Here is a 15,583-nt window from a genome sequence, read left to right as displayed (position 1 = left end):
TTACATCAACAGCTCTGGTTGGCTGTAGATATCTGCCTGTTGAAGGTCTCATAGTGATATCAAAACGGCTACAATGGTAGTGCTGCTTGAGGAGTGCTCGACTGGTACTGCAATCATTTCACCTACCTACTTATTCTGACTAAGCAATATTTTTCTATAAAAAAATATTAAGTAAACCAAAATTAAAGTTTGAAAATATTTTCGTTACTCTGCACTACTGTGCATCGGGACATTTAATTCCACACAATTGACACCGTACCTTCTGGTCGCCTAATCAAGGTCACCACACCAGAAATTTTTGATAAAATTCACTATCTGAAGGAGCTACAGATTTACTACGTATGTAGATCAGTGATTTTAGTTTTGGATAAACAATTGGATGTACAAAAATTAGCCACAAGATGGGTGCCATTTTTGTCCACAGCTTACAGTGATTACATTCTGTAACGCACAGGTTCGAATAATATAAAAAGCTGGTTTTAATAGCAGTCGCTCCTCGGCAGGCAATGGCAAACCTACGCAAGTATTTCTGCCATGAAAAAACTGCTCATAAAAACCATCTGCCGTTCGAAGTCGGCTTAAAAATAGTAAATCCCCTCAAGTAAGTAGTCGATACTTTTTTCCCGAACCAAGTCATTTTTTAATCGATGCTTTTTTCGAGTTTGGTACTTGGTATCGATAACCAGGGCTATCGATATAAAATAGCTAAAACGATATAAAATAGCTAACTATGCAACTATGCATCACAAATTCACTCCATCATGTCATCACATGGCCTATTCATGTGAATATAAATTTACCGTTATTTTTTTGTGTTCACTTTCTTGTAACTTCTGCGTATACCTGATTTGATAATCTCTCATATCTACCGATTGAAAAAACTTTGAAAAAATCAAATATTAAGTGTTTTTTTTTCAGAGCTTGAGAATTTAAAATGATAATACAAACAAGGAAAAATTGTTGGAATCAGTTTTTGTCGTATTATAATCTGGTAGATAGTTTCAAGGCATTGATTTTTTAATATGATGTCAGGAATATGTCCGTCGTGTCAACACTTACATGGTCCATTCGATCAGTCCAATTTTTTATTACTTTTCTAATAATTCTAATAAATCTGACCGTGTGTCGTCAATGGTTGCGTGAATATTGTAATAAATCGATTATTAAGTGAGCTGTATGGCAAGTTGTGCTGTCTTGTTGGCACCAAATGTCGCCGATGTATAACTCATTCATTTTTGGAAACCAAAATTCAGTGAGCATTTCTCGATTGCGCGCGCCATTCACCGTAACGGCAGGAAGAATTCGAAAGAAATAAAGGCCGATGAAGCCGCCAATGCAATGAACTTCGCGAACAGGCTTATTTTTTGAAGGGAAACTTCTTAGGCGTCGATGGACGAGCAAGAATAGAGAGAAAAATGTCAAGGCCATGCAACGTTTTGGGCATTTTCGTGCCGCGAGAGAGAAAAGAAGATATAACGGAAAAAGAGAGAGAGAGCTGTACTTTATATATATCTTAGATACACTTTAGGCTATTTTTCCTGAGTTTTCCTTGTGGTTGCTAATTTCTAATGAGAAATAAAACTGCCTACTTTTTGGCGCTTGTTTTTTTTTTGTTTTTTCAAAGTGTGTAAATCTCAACAATTTGGAAGAGGTGTTCTGATGACTTGCCAAATTTTACTGAGCAGAAATGTCAACACAGTTTGCCATTCTGAACTGTCAACCATATCTCATTCATCTAAAAATATTTAATAAAAGGGCGAAAGGCTCTTCTGGAAAGGAAAAAATATAAATACACAGAAAAGAAACCGCTTATCAAGTAAATATTTATAGAAATTGCTTTTGTTGTTTCTCAGCTAGTGAGGATGATGGTTTTGCTTAATATGTAATACCAAATATGAACATTTTAATATAATTTTTTTTGTAATTTTAATTATTATTAAAAAAAGTAATTAATTAAATTTTTTTTTTTTTTTTTTTTTTTATTATTGCAACTAGTTCATAAATATTTACAAATGACTAACAAGCAACTTAATTATGATAACATTACACAATTTACACTCTACATGACATAAAGCATTTCTATGGAGGTATGAGATCGCTAGGTTTAGTGCGTCTGAGCCTTCGTATTAATCCGTTGGTTTCAATTAAATTAAGTGCTTCTTCATTGATGTGGTTTAATAGTCCTTCTTTGTGGGCAACTGCAATCTTTGCGATTTCAGTGTTAACGGAGTTTATTTTAAGGTCGCGCTCAATGTCGGAACTTCTGCAGTACCATGGTGCTTTGACAATGCACCTAAGGACCTTATTTTGGAAGTGTTGGATTTCGTTTTTCGTACTTTGACTGGCGCACCCCCATAGCTGCGCACCATAACTCCATACTGGCCTTAGTATCTGCTTGTAAATTAACAGCTTGTTTTCTATCGTGAGAGCTGATCTGCTACCCATGAGCCATTGCATGTTTTTGAGTTTGATGTCCAATTCTTGCCTCTTTTTCTTGACATGCTCTTTCCATCGAAGTTTGCAGTCAAGTGTCATACCTAGGTATTTCGCATAGTTTGAGTATGGGACTTGTTGATCATCTATGTATAGTGGTATATGTTGTATTTTAGTGTTTGTGAAAACTTCGTGTACAGATTTTGTTTGGTTAAGTTTAATTTTCCATGTATTAGTCCACTGGCAGATCTTATTTAACGCGGTTTGTAATGTGGCTGTCGATTCGTTTTCAGTTTTACCAACTGCAATCAATGCGGTGTCATCTGCAAACGTTGCTGTGACGTAATTAGGATCAGACGGTAGGTCATGTGTAAAGATAAGGTACAGCAGAGGCCCAAGAACGCTGCCTTGAGGTACTCCTGCATTTATTTGTCGAAGACTTGAATAAGCATCATCTTGCTTGACTCGAAAATAGCGATCTGATAAGTACGACTCCAAGATTTCGTAGTATTGCTTAGGAAGTATTAATTTTAGTTTAAAAAGCAAGCCTGTGTGACAAACTTTATCGAATGCCTTTGCCACATCGAGGAATAAATGAAAAAAAACTAAATAAAAATTTTGCATTTGTAAAATTTGTACAAAACACAGAAAAATTAGTTTCCGTTCAGTAACAAAAATGAAAAAAAAAATTGTCTGACTCATATAATTAAAATTTTCTATTGGGTACTTGAATATAAGTGATACTTCTTACTGATATTTATTCATTAATCGATACTTCGTTCAGATACCAGAAACAAGTAAAAGTATCGATATCTATTTACGTTTTATTTAGTATTGATATCTATTTACTTTACTATTTCAGGAAGTCAAGAAAATAAAGGTGGTATCGAATGATCACCAACTGCTAAGAGCCACAGCAATAGTTTGAAAATTTCAATGGATATTTTGAATATTCAAACGTAATCTGAAGACATTTTTGCAACGTTTCATAATTGTGAGTGAAGCATAAATTCATTAAAATACACCAGAAGCCAGAAACTGGCACTGTCTCGCCAAAATTGGCTTCATTTGCTGCAGAACTAAAGTTTGCAATTGTAATGGTAGAATTGATTGAATTCGCTTACGAGTTGCTTCCTACGTCACTTACTCTTAAAACTGGATCTGAAACTATTTTCTATTTCCAAATATGAGCAAATAACTTGGTGATTAGATATAGATTTGGCGCAAATGAAGCAAAATAAAGTTCATTGAGGAAATAAAACGAATTGGAAAAAAATTCAGTAAATATAAATAAAGTAAAAAGGCATAGTAAAGATCCTGCATGATACAAAAGGTTCAAAAAATACTACGAACTGGCACAGTTTATCCGACAATTGCTGCACTTTCTTAACCTTATTCCAATTGTGAAGTACATACATAAGAATCCAACTGCTCCGTGAACTCTGTCTTGGTGTTCTCATTGATTATGAGGCTCCGGTTTAGTAAAACACTAAAACTAATTTCGAAATAATTTGTACAAAAAACGTTGATACAGTGATGAACGAAAACAAAAACAAATACAGCTTATTTGCAAGCAAAATCAGCCAAGGTTGATTTTCCTATTTAATTGCGGAGGCCTATCAGTGTTCCAAATTTCTTTTATTTGATCTCGTAAGAATGCAGGTCAAGATTATACAACAGGTGGATTATATATTTAAATTCAAAAATTTTTTATTGAAAAATCCCCTTAGCTAATTCTTAGATACACAAATGTTCAAACACATACTGATAGCTGATATATTTTTATACACAACAATAAAATCAAAACAAAGTAAATACAAATTTGCAATTCGGTATTTATGAAAAGTTCAATTACATTTACTCGAAAATCTGCATTAATAATAATCGAAAATAATCACAATTAATAACTTAAAAAAAATCACGTACAACTCGTACAACAATTCCTACATTTCACTCTACAATTTGTTTCTTCACAAAAATGGTTGCGTATACGCCCCATAGCACGCGAGGGCAATTAAAGGCTATCATTTGATATTGAACTGAAAATGTAAAATGTTGCAAATTTTGTCAGCAAACATTAATTAATGCATTTAAATGTATTCATTTTTGAATTTCAAATGTACTAAGCAGCTGCCTTTGCTGTTTATCATTTTGCGAACCGCCTAATTTAGGCATAAGTCCAAGTACTACTGGTTTAGCAGCTCACTATCGCAAATGAAACTAATAAATAACTCAAGTAGCTTGTAAGTTTGAAATTGCAGTTAATAACAGTAGTAGCATTCATTTGCAAACCGTTTTGTACCACTTTGAGTTGATTTTTCTTTGAAATGCATACTACCTACATAAATTTAAAAGAATGCCGCAGACGTTTTATCATATGCAATGTGTAAGTGTATAGGTGCAAAGTTTTGTAAATTTATACAAGAGCTATGAACTGCATAATATGGAGCAATTTCAAAGTTAAGGCAACTCAATTCAAATATACTTTTTACAATCGAATATAATTTTTCCATTAAACGGAATGCTTTTATTTATAATGATTAGTAAAAGTGATCGCCTCTTAACACAAAGCGAAAAATTGCTAATTTAGGCATTACAAAAGAGATAAATTTTGAATAAAAATATTCCAAGGCGAGGTTCAACCAATTAGTCAAAGTTATGCGGTAGATATTGAAGACAAATATTTTCAACACGCAAATGTCCTACTTAGACTGCACTTGGCAAGGTTTTTTGTAAACTGCAACGAGGAAACCTACTTTTAAATATAATTATTTGCATTCATTATTGATTTTTATATCCGCGCACGGTTATAACGGTTGTATGTAAGAGCATACGAATAGGCTCAGAGGATGATGGTGAGAGGAGTTCTTTTTTTGTCCAATGTAGTTCGGTATTAAATATGGGCGAATTCGGTCAATAATTATTCCTTAAAACTTTCATTTTAAAAAATTAATTTAATTTTAAAAAATTAATTTAATTTAAAAAGATTAATTTAATTTGAAAAAATTAATTTAATTCTAAAAAATTAATTTAATTTTCAAAAATTAAAAAAAAAAGAATGTCTCTCTTATTTTCTTCCTCAATCACTCCGCTCGGGAACATATACCATCAACAAGACTCTTCCATTGTATACAATTCTGAGCTGTTGTTTTTGCGCTGTCCCATGTGATGTCGGCATCTGCTAGCTCGCGCAACATTGACCTTCTCCAAGTATTCTTTGGTCGACCGCGATCTCTGCTCCCTTGCGAATTCAAGTCCGGTGCCTATATCGTGATGCTATCTGGTGGTTTTCTATCCATCGCCACTTTCCGTATTTGATTTGCCCTATGTAGAATGGGTTCCTCATTCATTGAACTCCTCAGCACATCGTTGCTGATGTTCTCGGCCAGAATATTCTGCAGATGATGCGGATGCTTTTGTTGAGGAAAAATTGTAGCTTTTGTGTGATGGTGTTAGAGACCATCCATGTTTCACTTCCGTGCAACAATACAGATTTCACACGTGAGCCGAATATTCGCTGTTTAGTGTGCCTGGAGATTTGGGAAGTCACCCAATTTATGTACATTCGCTCGAATGCCGCCCTTGCTTTGTTTAGTCGCAGTTGACGTCTTCATCTGCGTCGTCTGCCAAGATAGTGTAGTCGAGGTAGCAAAAAGCTTTCGACTTTATTCTGGTTTACTCTCATAGCCTGGGTCTTGGCGATGTTGACCTCCAGTTCGACAGTTCGTGCCAGCGGGACTAGTCTACCTGCATTCGCTTGAATGCCAGTGAGTTTATGGGAGAGGAGGGAGATATCATCGGCGAAGTCTAGATCCTCAAGATGTCTGGTGACACTTCATACCATACCTTTTTTGGCCCATGACGTTGTCTAGGACGATGGCGAAGAGAAGAGGTGGCAGGGGTAACCTTGTCTATGCCCACGTTGGTGGCCCATTTGCTGATGTGCTCGTTGTGAAGCACTGCCAGTTCAGAGCTCTCATAAAGGGCTCTGAGCAGGCAGACTATCTTAGCAGGGGCTGTCTTTCTACTCAACGCCAGCCATATTGCGTCTCGTTTGATTGTGTCGAATGCCTTCATAAAGTCAACGAACAACATGCAAAGCGGGGAACGCCACTTTACTAATTGTTCTACTATGATGCGAAGGGTGTTGGCTTGGGTATATAGCCATCAGTTAGAGTAGACATAAATATGATTGAGATCGGATAAAAAGCACGTTCACTCAGACTAAATTTCCGTCCGTGTGTCTGATGTTACAAGCTACAACTCTCATTGTCTATAAATTGTCCAAATTAAATTTGTGCGGGCTTATAAAGTTCGGTCTAGACTGAGTTTAGCCTTCTCTACTTGTTTAATAAAGAAATTATAATACTACCGTGAATGTATTGCATATTTTGGAATAATTTTGAAGACGTATAAAATAATTGAACATTTCGTGACCACAAGCTGAATATTTGCAACATAAAAGTATTTTTCTTATATTATTAAAATTAAGTCTGCAATATTTTTTATTCATATTTTACTAAATGAATCATTCTCAAAAACCACCTCCATGTGAACATTCACTTCACCAGCAAACGGAATGAATAGTACAATAAAAAAGAGCAGAGTTCGTGAGTAGGCTATAAGTTTATAAGTGTATCAGTGCATTCTTTTTGTATGTAGGAGGAAGTATTTTATGAATCATAAGTATGATTAGGGGTTTTCCTATTCATAATCACTCACACACTCCGATTCCTAAACCCATTCGATTTTCCCTCAAGAAATATTTCTTTCTACAACTATCATAAAAGAATTATGAACTTTTTTTTGGCCGCGGCATCAATTTCCGCAGAGAAATATTAGTTTGGGAAAAATTAAATCCATTCTTTTCTCGGTAGTTGACTGTAGTGATCGATAAATTGTAAAGTATCGATTAAACAATTTGAAGTTTATGCTCGTTGTCGAGGTACAAAATTATTTTGCTGTTTTTTTGTTTGTTCCATTCAGTTGTGAGTTACAGGGTATTAAGAATGGAAGTCAACAAAGTGAAAAATCGAATTTTTTTTTGGAAGGAGGCTTAAATCAAAATGTCAGAAACATCTTAGAGGTGCCGTCATACCAAGGGTATGTGGGGCACGCTCCTACTATTACTATAACAATCCCCCACCTCGGCAATTTTGTTTTCATCGATTCCGTTTAGGTATTTTTGATGTTAAAGAAAATGTTGGTAATGTCAATAAAATCACAGAAATAATCGATGTTGATCGGGATGTTAGTAGTCGATTGACCATAAGACAGTTTTAAGCCATTTGCGCAAAATAAAAAATAAAAATAATGGATTAATTTTTCGCCAAACTAATATATGAATCACATTGAATATCAAGTCTGGAAATCAAATATGAATCCAAGACTGCATTCTTACTTATGAAAAAATTACTTAACTTAGAAAATTCTTGTATGGTTTTATTAAAAAAATAATGAATTACTTTACAAATTTAAAGTGTTATCACACATCAGAATATTATTACAGAAATTTTCCAATAAAAATGGGTTCAAATTAAAAAATAATAAAAATAGAAGAATAGCTTTTCCCAATGAAAACTCACAACAAGCTAGTTTAAGAGGCAAGGGGTAGTCAGAATTTTCAAAAAATTTGATTTTTTTTGCATTTTCTTAAAGCATAATACCTTAAAAATAATGTGTGAAAATTAGAAGTGAATCCGACAAATTCTTTTCGAGTTATTCAACAATTAACAAGGGCGCACAGGCGCTCCGCAACATTCGAGAGCAAGTAGCTGGATGCTGCACGTATGAAAGTGGCAGATAAGCGCGCTAACGATCACACTCGAGAAGGTAGAATGCTACGTAGTAAGCTGCTATGACGGCTGAAAAACTATTATATTGCCCAGGAATAGTTGACACAATGTAAGTAATTAAATAATTCGTATAACTCTACATAAATCGATAGCAAAACTTTAAATGCGTTTTTCTCAAAACTATGTTTTTTGAACTGGTGATCACGGTAACTTAAAAACCGTTTGGTAGATTTCAATAAAATTTTTACTGCTTTTGAAAAACATAAAAATTTCGTGCCTGATCGAAGAATTTGTTTTTTTTTTTTCAAATATTTCGATTTTTTTTAAACAATTAATTGTCGGTTTTTCTCGAATATCTGAAAAATATTTCCTGAGGCCGCCATATTGTTCATTTTGAAAAAAAAAGCTGCGATCAGGTACAAGATTATCTATTAATAAAACTAATTTCTCTTGTCCGATTGATTTTGTATGAATCTCCAAGGATTTGTGATGATCACCGGAAAGCACTTCTTGAGAAACGGACTCCACATAATTAGCGATAACTTTTACAATTATTAATTCTTTTTTTTTTTTGAAATTTTGCTTAAGTCAAGTCGAAACATGGTGTGTTAATGCTGTGGTTTTATTTTTGTAAAATAAAGAAATCAACTAGCAAAAATAACTATTGAAAATCATCATTTTTCGGGCATTTGACTACCCCTAAGCCCTTGAGCAATAGATTTAAGCACATCATTGGAAAGTTATTACATTTCCTAAAGATATTCGGCATACAAAATCGATAAATAAGCTTAAAATATAAAAGATAGTATATTTAAATAAATAAAATTTGAAGTTTTCCAAAAATACACAAACAAAATATTTTTGTGTTTATTTCCGCTTTTTCAAGTTGTTGAATCCAGTCATCATAATTTCTAGACCCAAACATTTCTTTCGCGGTTTTTTATTGTACATACATATGTACATATTTTTTGCTTCCGAGATTAATTTCTTTGTATTCGCAACAACTCTTATTGTTTACTTCATATCGATTTGGTGGGTTTAAGGGTATTGAGTGTAAAATCTTATACTTTCCTCTTTTACTATTTAGTCAAGATTCTGCGATTAAGCGTAATAATTATGTCCGTATAAATTTGAGACATGCAATGTACATTTACATATAAGCTATAAAAAATAAAATTAGTAAATCAAGTCTAGACATCAGATTTCCTAGATCACTGTCAACGATCAAAAGAATTTATTCCGATTGTATCTACTAATTAAAAATATTGACATAAACTTGTTTAATCCCACTATTAATTTTCATTCAAGTTTTCAAAGCTCACGCGCTGGACAGCTATGATGTAAGTCGTAAAAGTAAATTGTGCAGAAATGACTATGGAGTTAATTGAAATATTCTTCCTAAAACATTGAAATATTCTCCCCAAAACAAATTGTAAAATGCACAACAAAAAATATGCTTAGGTCTATATTTACTTATATACAAGTACTAAGAATATAGGTACATAGTATGTGGGCTTTAAAAGGTCATGCTGAATATATGTAATCCTTTTATTCCTGTGTGCAACATAGGGCCTCAAATGTTATAGATTCTAGTCATGTAACTTCTTGTTGGATAATGAATAGTTTAAAATCGCATAGCAGCAATCAAATGCTGGCATAATTTTGAGCAGCATCACCAAAAAAAAGAAAAGACAGTAGATTTGAAACAAATTTCTGGTTGGTGCTGGAAATTTTAAATTTTAAAGATATTCCGAATTCTTAGTTTTCATAAAAATTTGCGAACTCTTAATTGATAATACTTATTCCTTTTAGAAGTATGATAGATCAATTGTTTTTGCGCTCAAGCGATTTAAGGAAAGTTGCTTTGAATTTTTTATATTAAGTAAAAATGAGAAGCATGAAGTTTAAGTTCTGTCTTAATATATTAGTAGCTGGCACAAAAATTAGCTTTTGAATAACTTTAACTTTAAATACCAATCAAATTCAAAGGTGACGCAAAATTAATCAGCCAATTTAATTTTTTATAACTTTTTACCAAGGCGAATCTATTAGAGGTGGTGTTGGTAAATCAGCTGATTTGTTTTTTTTTCTTTCACGGTGTCCATGAGGTTGTTAGAATAGTATAAAAAAAGCTGAATGAATTTTTTGTTTTCTAAATATTGTTGTTATGGCGGCCGCCGTAGCCGAATGGGTTGGTGCGTGATTACCATTCGGAATTCACAGAGAGGTCGTTGGTTCGAATCTCGGTGAAAGCAAAATTAATAAAAACATTTTTCTAATAGCGGTCGCCCCTCGGCAGGCAATGGCAAACCTCCGAGTGTATTTCTGCCATGAAAAAGCTCCTCATAAAAATATCTGCCGTTCGGAGTCGGCTTGGAACTGTAGGTCCCTCCATTTGTGGAACAACATCAAGACGCACACCACAAATAGGAGGAGGAGCTCGGCCAAACACCTAACAGAAGTGTACGCGCCAATTATATATATATATATATAAATATTGTTGTTGGTTTAGTGCCATCACCTTTAATAAATGCGCCTTGCTTTTTGCTTAATAAAAAAATTATTATTTTGAGTGATGGAAATCTCTATTTTGACTTTTACGCACTCCATTGCTTGTCTGTTTGTATACTGCAGCTGTCCAGTGCGCAAGCGTAAAATATGACTGACATACGATGCCATTTGCAAAAATTATAAATCTGCCGATATGGTGATTTAATTTGCGCCAACTTGTATGTATAAACATTAATATTATCAGATACGCAAATGTTTGAGTCAGAAACGAAAAGATACATTTTTATTCTCCCTTTCAAATGTGAACATTTTTTCTTTCGAAAAAGTGCATTACGCTCTTTTTATGTTGCCAATTTGAATGCTGAGTGTGCATGTAGTGCCCCAAATGTGCGTGCACTTAAGGACTTAAATAAGATCTCGAGTTCTATATCAATTGATTTTTTTTAGGGAAATATGAATTTGCTAAATCTTTGAACTCTTATTTTTAATCTTTTACTTTTCTAAGTTTCTGCGATTTGTAGTTTTTAGTGCTTTGAGTAATAAACCTTTTATTTGTCTATAATCTGTGAGAACTTGTTTTTTCATAGACCAAATTTATATTTGAATAAATATGATTGAGATAAAAATAATGAATAATAAATAAAAGGATTATATCCTCTGCATTTTTTTGCCCCAGATGCCTTACTACTGTAATGTAATAACTTATAATTATATTTCATATAAATAAATAAATAAAAAATAAATAAAATAACACCAAATAAACTAAATGAAGCAAAGAAAAATTATTTTGAAATAAAATAAAATAAAATAAAAATATTTATAAAATACAATAAAAAGTAAATAAAATGAAAATAAAAATAAAATACAATTAAAATTAAATAAAAAGATGAATAAATATTGGGTTGCCCGGAAATTAATCGCTGATTTTACATATAGACGGCGATGATAATTGGAGCCCACAAATGAGCATTTTGGCCATATTTTACTGTATTATTTCCACAAAGGAAAAAGCGCAGAGAAGGTTGCTAAAACGTTGCGTGATTTGTATGATGATAAAGCCCTAAAAGGAAGACAGTGTCGAAATTGGTTTATCAAATTCCGTTCTGGAGATTTTTCACTTAAAGATAAGCTACGTTCAGGTCGGCCAAGTGATGTCGTTGAAGACGTTATCAAGGCTTTAATCGAATTGGATCGTCATGTAACTTTGCGTGAGGTCGAAAAGAAGTTAAATACACCAAAATCAACCGTTCATGAGCGTATAAAGAGTCTTGGACTGGTAAAAATGACATGATTCAAAGAAATTCATTTAACAAATCGAATCAACGCCTGCTGATATGCATCTTAAACGCAATGAAGTCGGTCCGTTTTTGAAACGGATTATCACTGGTAATGAAAAATGGATTGTTTACAATAACGTCAATCGAAAACGATCATGGCCCGACCACAAACCACTTTAAAGGCTGACATTCACCAAAAGAAGATTATGCTGTCAGTTTGGTGGGGCTGGAAGGATGTGGTATATTTTGAGCTGCTTTAGAGGAACTAAACGATTATATGGATGTCTACTGCCAACAATTGCCATCAACGAGAAGCGACCAGAATTGCGGTGAAGATGTCATATTCCTTCAGGACAACGCTAGACCGCATACGTTTTTGGTCACTCGCCAAAAACTGAGAGAGCTTGGCTGGGAACTTTCGATGCATCCAGCATATAACCCTGACCTTGCACCGTCAGACTACCATTTGTTTGTTTCGGTCTTTGCAGAACTCTTTAAATGGTAAAACTTTCGGCAATGACGAGGCTATGAAATCGCAGTTCAGTTCAAGTTCAGTTTTTGCAAATAAAGGCCACAATACAATAAAAAAGTAAATAAAATGAAAACAAAAATAAAATAAAATTAAAATGAAATAAAACGATTAATAAAATCAAATAAATAAATAAAATGAAAATAAAAGTAAAACTAAATTTAAATAATTAAAATAAAACAAGTAAATAAAAAGAAAATTAGAATAAAATAAGATCAATCGAAATAAACATGTGAATAATAAATATAAATAACTCTTAATTTTTATTGCGCTTCGTTGATTTTCATGAAAAACAAAACAAAATAAAATAAAACAAATAGTATAAATAAAATAAAAAAATAGCAAAAAACAAAAACTTTTGAAAAACTAAAATAAATCAACAAATTTAAACAAAAATAAAATTAAACGAAATTAAATTATATTTAAAATTAAAACAAAAGTAAAATAGGATTAAATGACATTTAGAGACGAAATATGTATGTGGTTAATAAAAAAAATATGTAATTATAATAATTTTATTAAAATAAAAATAAAAAATAATGTACAAGTATTTGGATATTTTTAAGGTTTGAGAAGTACCTAACTGATGGCTCAAGACTTTGATTGCGTTTACGGATTTATAAAAAATAATATACTTATATATGACATATGTTGTATATTATATATTGGGTTGGAGAAAAGCAAATCCATTACTTTCGCATAAAATTAAAAGGTTAACTCAATGGGACTTCCAGCTGCTCCTCCTCAAAGCACTTTTTCTGGAAATATAATTTTCAAAATCTTTTTGCACTAAAACTTTTCAATTATTCTAGTTGAAAATTTTTCCATTCTTTTAGAATAATATTTTAAGCGGATTTATTGCTTGAATTTTGAAATATTTGCTTACAAAGTTTGAATTTGTCTCAATAACTATTCCAAGTATTATTTCTCTTTCAATTTACTTCCGTCCACATATTGTGCACAATAATTACTTTTGAGGCTTTAGTACTTTCACTTAGTAAAAAAATCATGAATGACTGATTACACTGAAAATTTTCCAACATTTGTACATATTTTTATAATAAAAAAATCTTCGTGGGTCTTACACATATATTATCTGAGTTTTTCAATCAAAGCGGAATTAAAAATAGAAGTTGATTTTATTTTTAACACAACCTTCATAAAATAAAATATTGTAAAAGAATAACCAGTTTTTATTTAATCTGTGGGATGTTTGCTTTTGACGTTGTCTAACATTTTTGAAAAATAAATTTTTTTTTTTTTAATTTAATATAAACTAATCTTTATAAAAGTCTGAATTTTGTAATTTTTTTTGAGAAATCTCTTTTTATTTTATTATGTTATTTTATGCAAAAAAAATTTGACGAAAATTTTCTAAAAAATGTAGTACAATTTTATTCATTTCATAAATTTATCGCAAAAGCTTCGACAGAAAAAATTTAAAAAGATTGCCGTAAAAATAGTTTTAGAACGTTATTTTTTTTTTGCTTTTGAGGCGCACTGTAAACAGAAAGTTTCAAAATTTTCACAAAAGGGAGCTTCCAGTTTTATGCAGCCCTCGGAAGGCAAATTAGTATGTGCTGAAGGCATTTAAAGCACCAAATTAACGCTTAACTAAATCATTCTTATTATTGCACAACAAAATTTAATTTTAAAAATTCTACATATGAGTACTTCTTTTTATTTAAGAGTTGGGAATCTAGTGCTTTTCATACGAAAAGCATACGAAGAGACACTCTATTTGAAAATCGAACACCAAATTAGTTGCTTACTAAGCCTGCAATAATATTTTGCTTTTAAGCTTTTGATTTGTTAGGTTTATTGTTCTTGAAAAAGCATTCAATCCAACGAGTACGAATATTCCAAAAAGTGCAAATAAAGCAAAATTATGACTATATAATACAATAAATTTCTAATTATGCATTTATACGAGTATATAACATTTCACAAATATTTTTATCTGATAGTTCATATTTGCCAATATTTTAATTTTTTCATTTTCATTCACTTCTTTAAGGTTGAGTGTTAAAAATGTTATGAAAAAAATGTTATGTTATCACACACAAAATATTAGCTAATTTAAATTCTTTTTAAATCGTTACGTACTTTTCTATTTGCTTTATCAACTGAATGCGAGTTTACTTTAAGACTTGTCTGCTGTTATTGTTGGCGTGGTTTTTCCTGTTCAATAGCGTTTCCTTATATCGGTTTGCACACTTTCACAATAAAAATTTTCAACTCAGTTTATTTGCTGTAGTTGTGTACACTAAATTGTTGCTCTTGCAAAATTGCAATTTTTAAATTTTCAAGCGAACTTGGAATTCTTCCAAAAGGTTTTCCGAACGTTACAAAGTCGACGACGCGCAAATACTAATCAGAACGTCGAACGCGAATCAACTTTTATACACGATCAGCATGACAACGACCACAGCAGTTATAAAAGCTAGAATCCACAAGAGCCGTCAATTGTGAGCCCAGCAGCGCACCGCATAAAAAGACAACAACCAACAATATCAGCAACACAAACATCAGCAGCAGCAGTAGCAGAAACGGCAATTCGTGAGGATGAAGAATGGATCGCCGAACCGAATATTATTCGCAGCAGCAGCAGCAGCAACAGCAACAGTCACAGCAACAGCACCAATAGCAGTGGCAGCTGTATGTTAGTTTGTATGTGTTTCAAGCCTGTACTCGTATACGCAATTCGGAAAGAAAAACAAACGATTAATAGCCAGACGAACTGTCAATTAACCATTTTTAACTGCTGCAGCGAGCAGGGAGCCATGGTGGAAGCAATCGCTGCTGGAAGTGACCAGTGAGCACAAGAGAGTGCAATTAACCATTGGATGCTCTCATACAAGCAGGCCGATGGTTTTTTGCCTTTGAATTGATTTCATTTCATTTAATTGATTAGAGCGAGGCAAGGCTGCGCTTAAGTCTCTTCTTCGCCACGTATTGTTATTGTTGTTGGTGGGGCTTGGAGCTGTTTCAGGTGTTGCACAATGGAACTTGAAGGGCAAAATGTTTAACTATATTTT

The 15,583-nt window shown here is 32.7% G+C and overlaps 1 protein-coding gene across 1 annotated transcript in view; it reads right to left on the bottom strand.

Moving 5' to 3' along the window:
• Positions 1–14,930, bottom strand: part of LOC129236414 (beta-alanyl-bioamine nonribosomal peptide synthetase ebony) — a 60,291-nt gene extending 45,361 nt beyond the window's left edge. The window contains exon 1 of the mRNA XM_054870789.1: positions 14,652–14,930. The gene's annotated coding sequence lies outside the window, so the exon portion shown is untranslated. The remainder of the gene's footprint in view (positions 1–14,651) is intronic.
• Positions 14,931–15,583: the final 653 nt, after the last annotated feature.

Source organism: Anastrepha obliqua, chromosome 1 (genome assembly GCF_027943255.1).
Source record: "Anastrepha obliqua isolate idAnaObli1 chromosome 1, idAnaObli1_1.0, whole genome shotgun sequence".
Classification (NCBI taxonomy): Eukaryota; Metazoa; Arthropoda; class Insecta; order Diptera; family Tephritidae; genus Anastrepha; species Anastrepha obliqua.
Note: the sequence above shows the minus strand (reverse complement) of the source record. Positions and strands in the feature narration are given on the sequence as shown.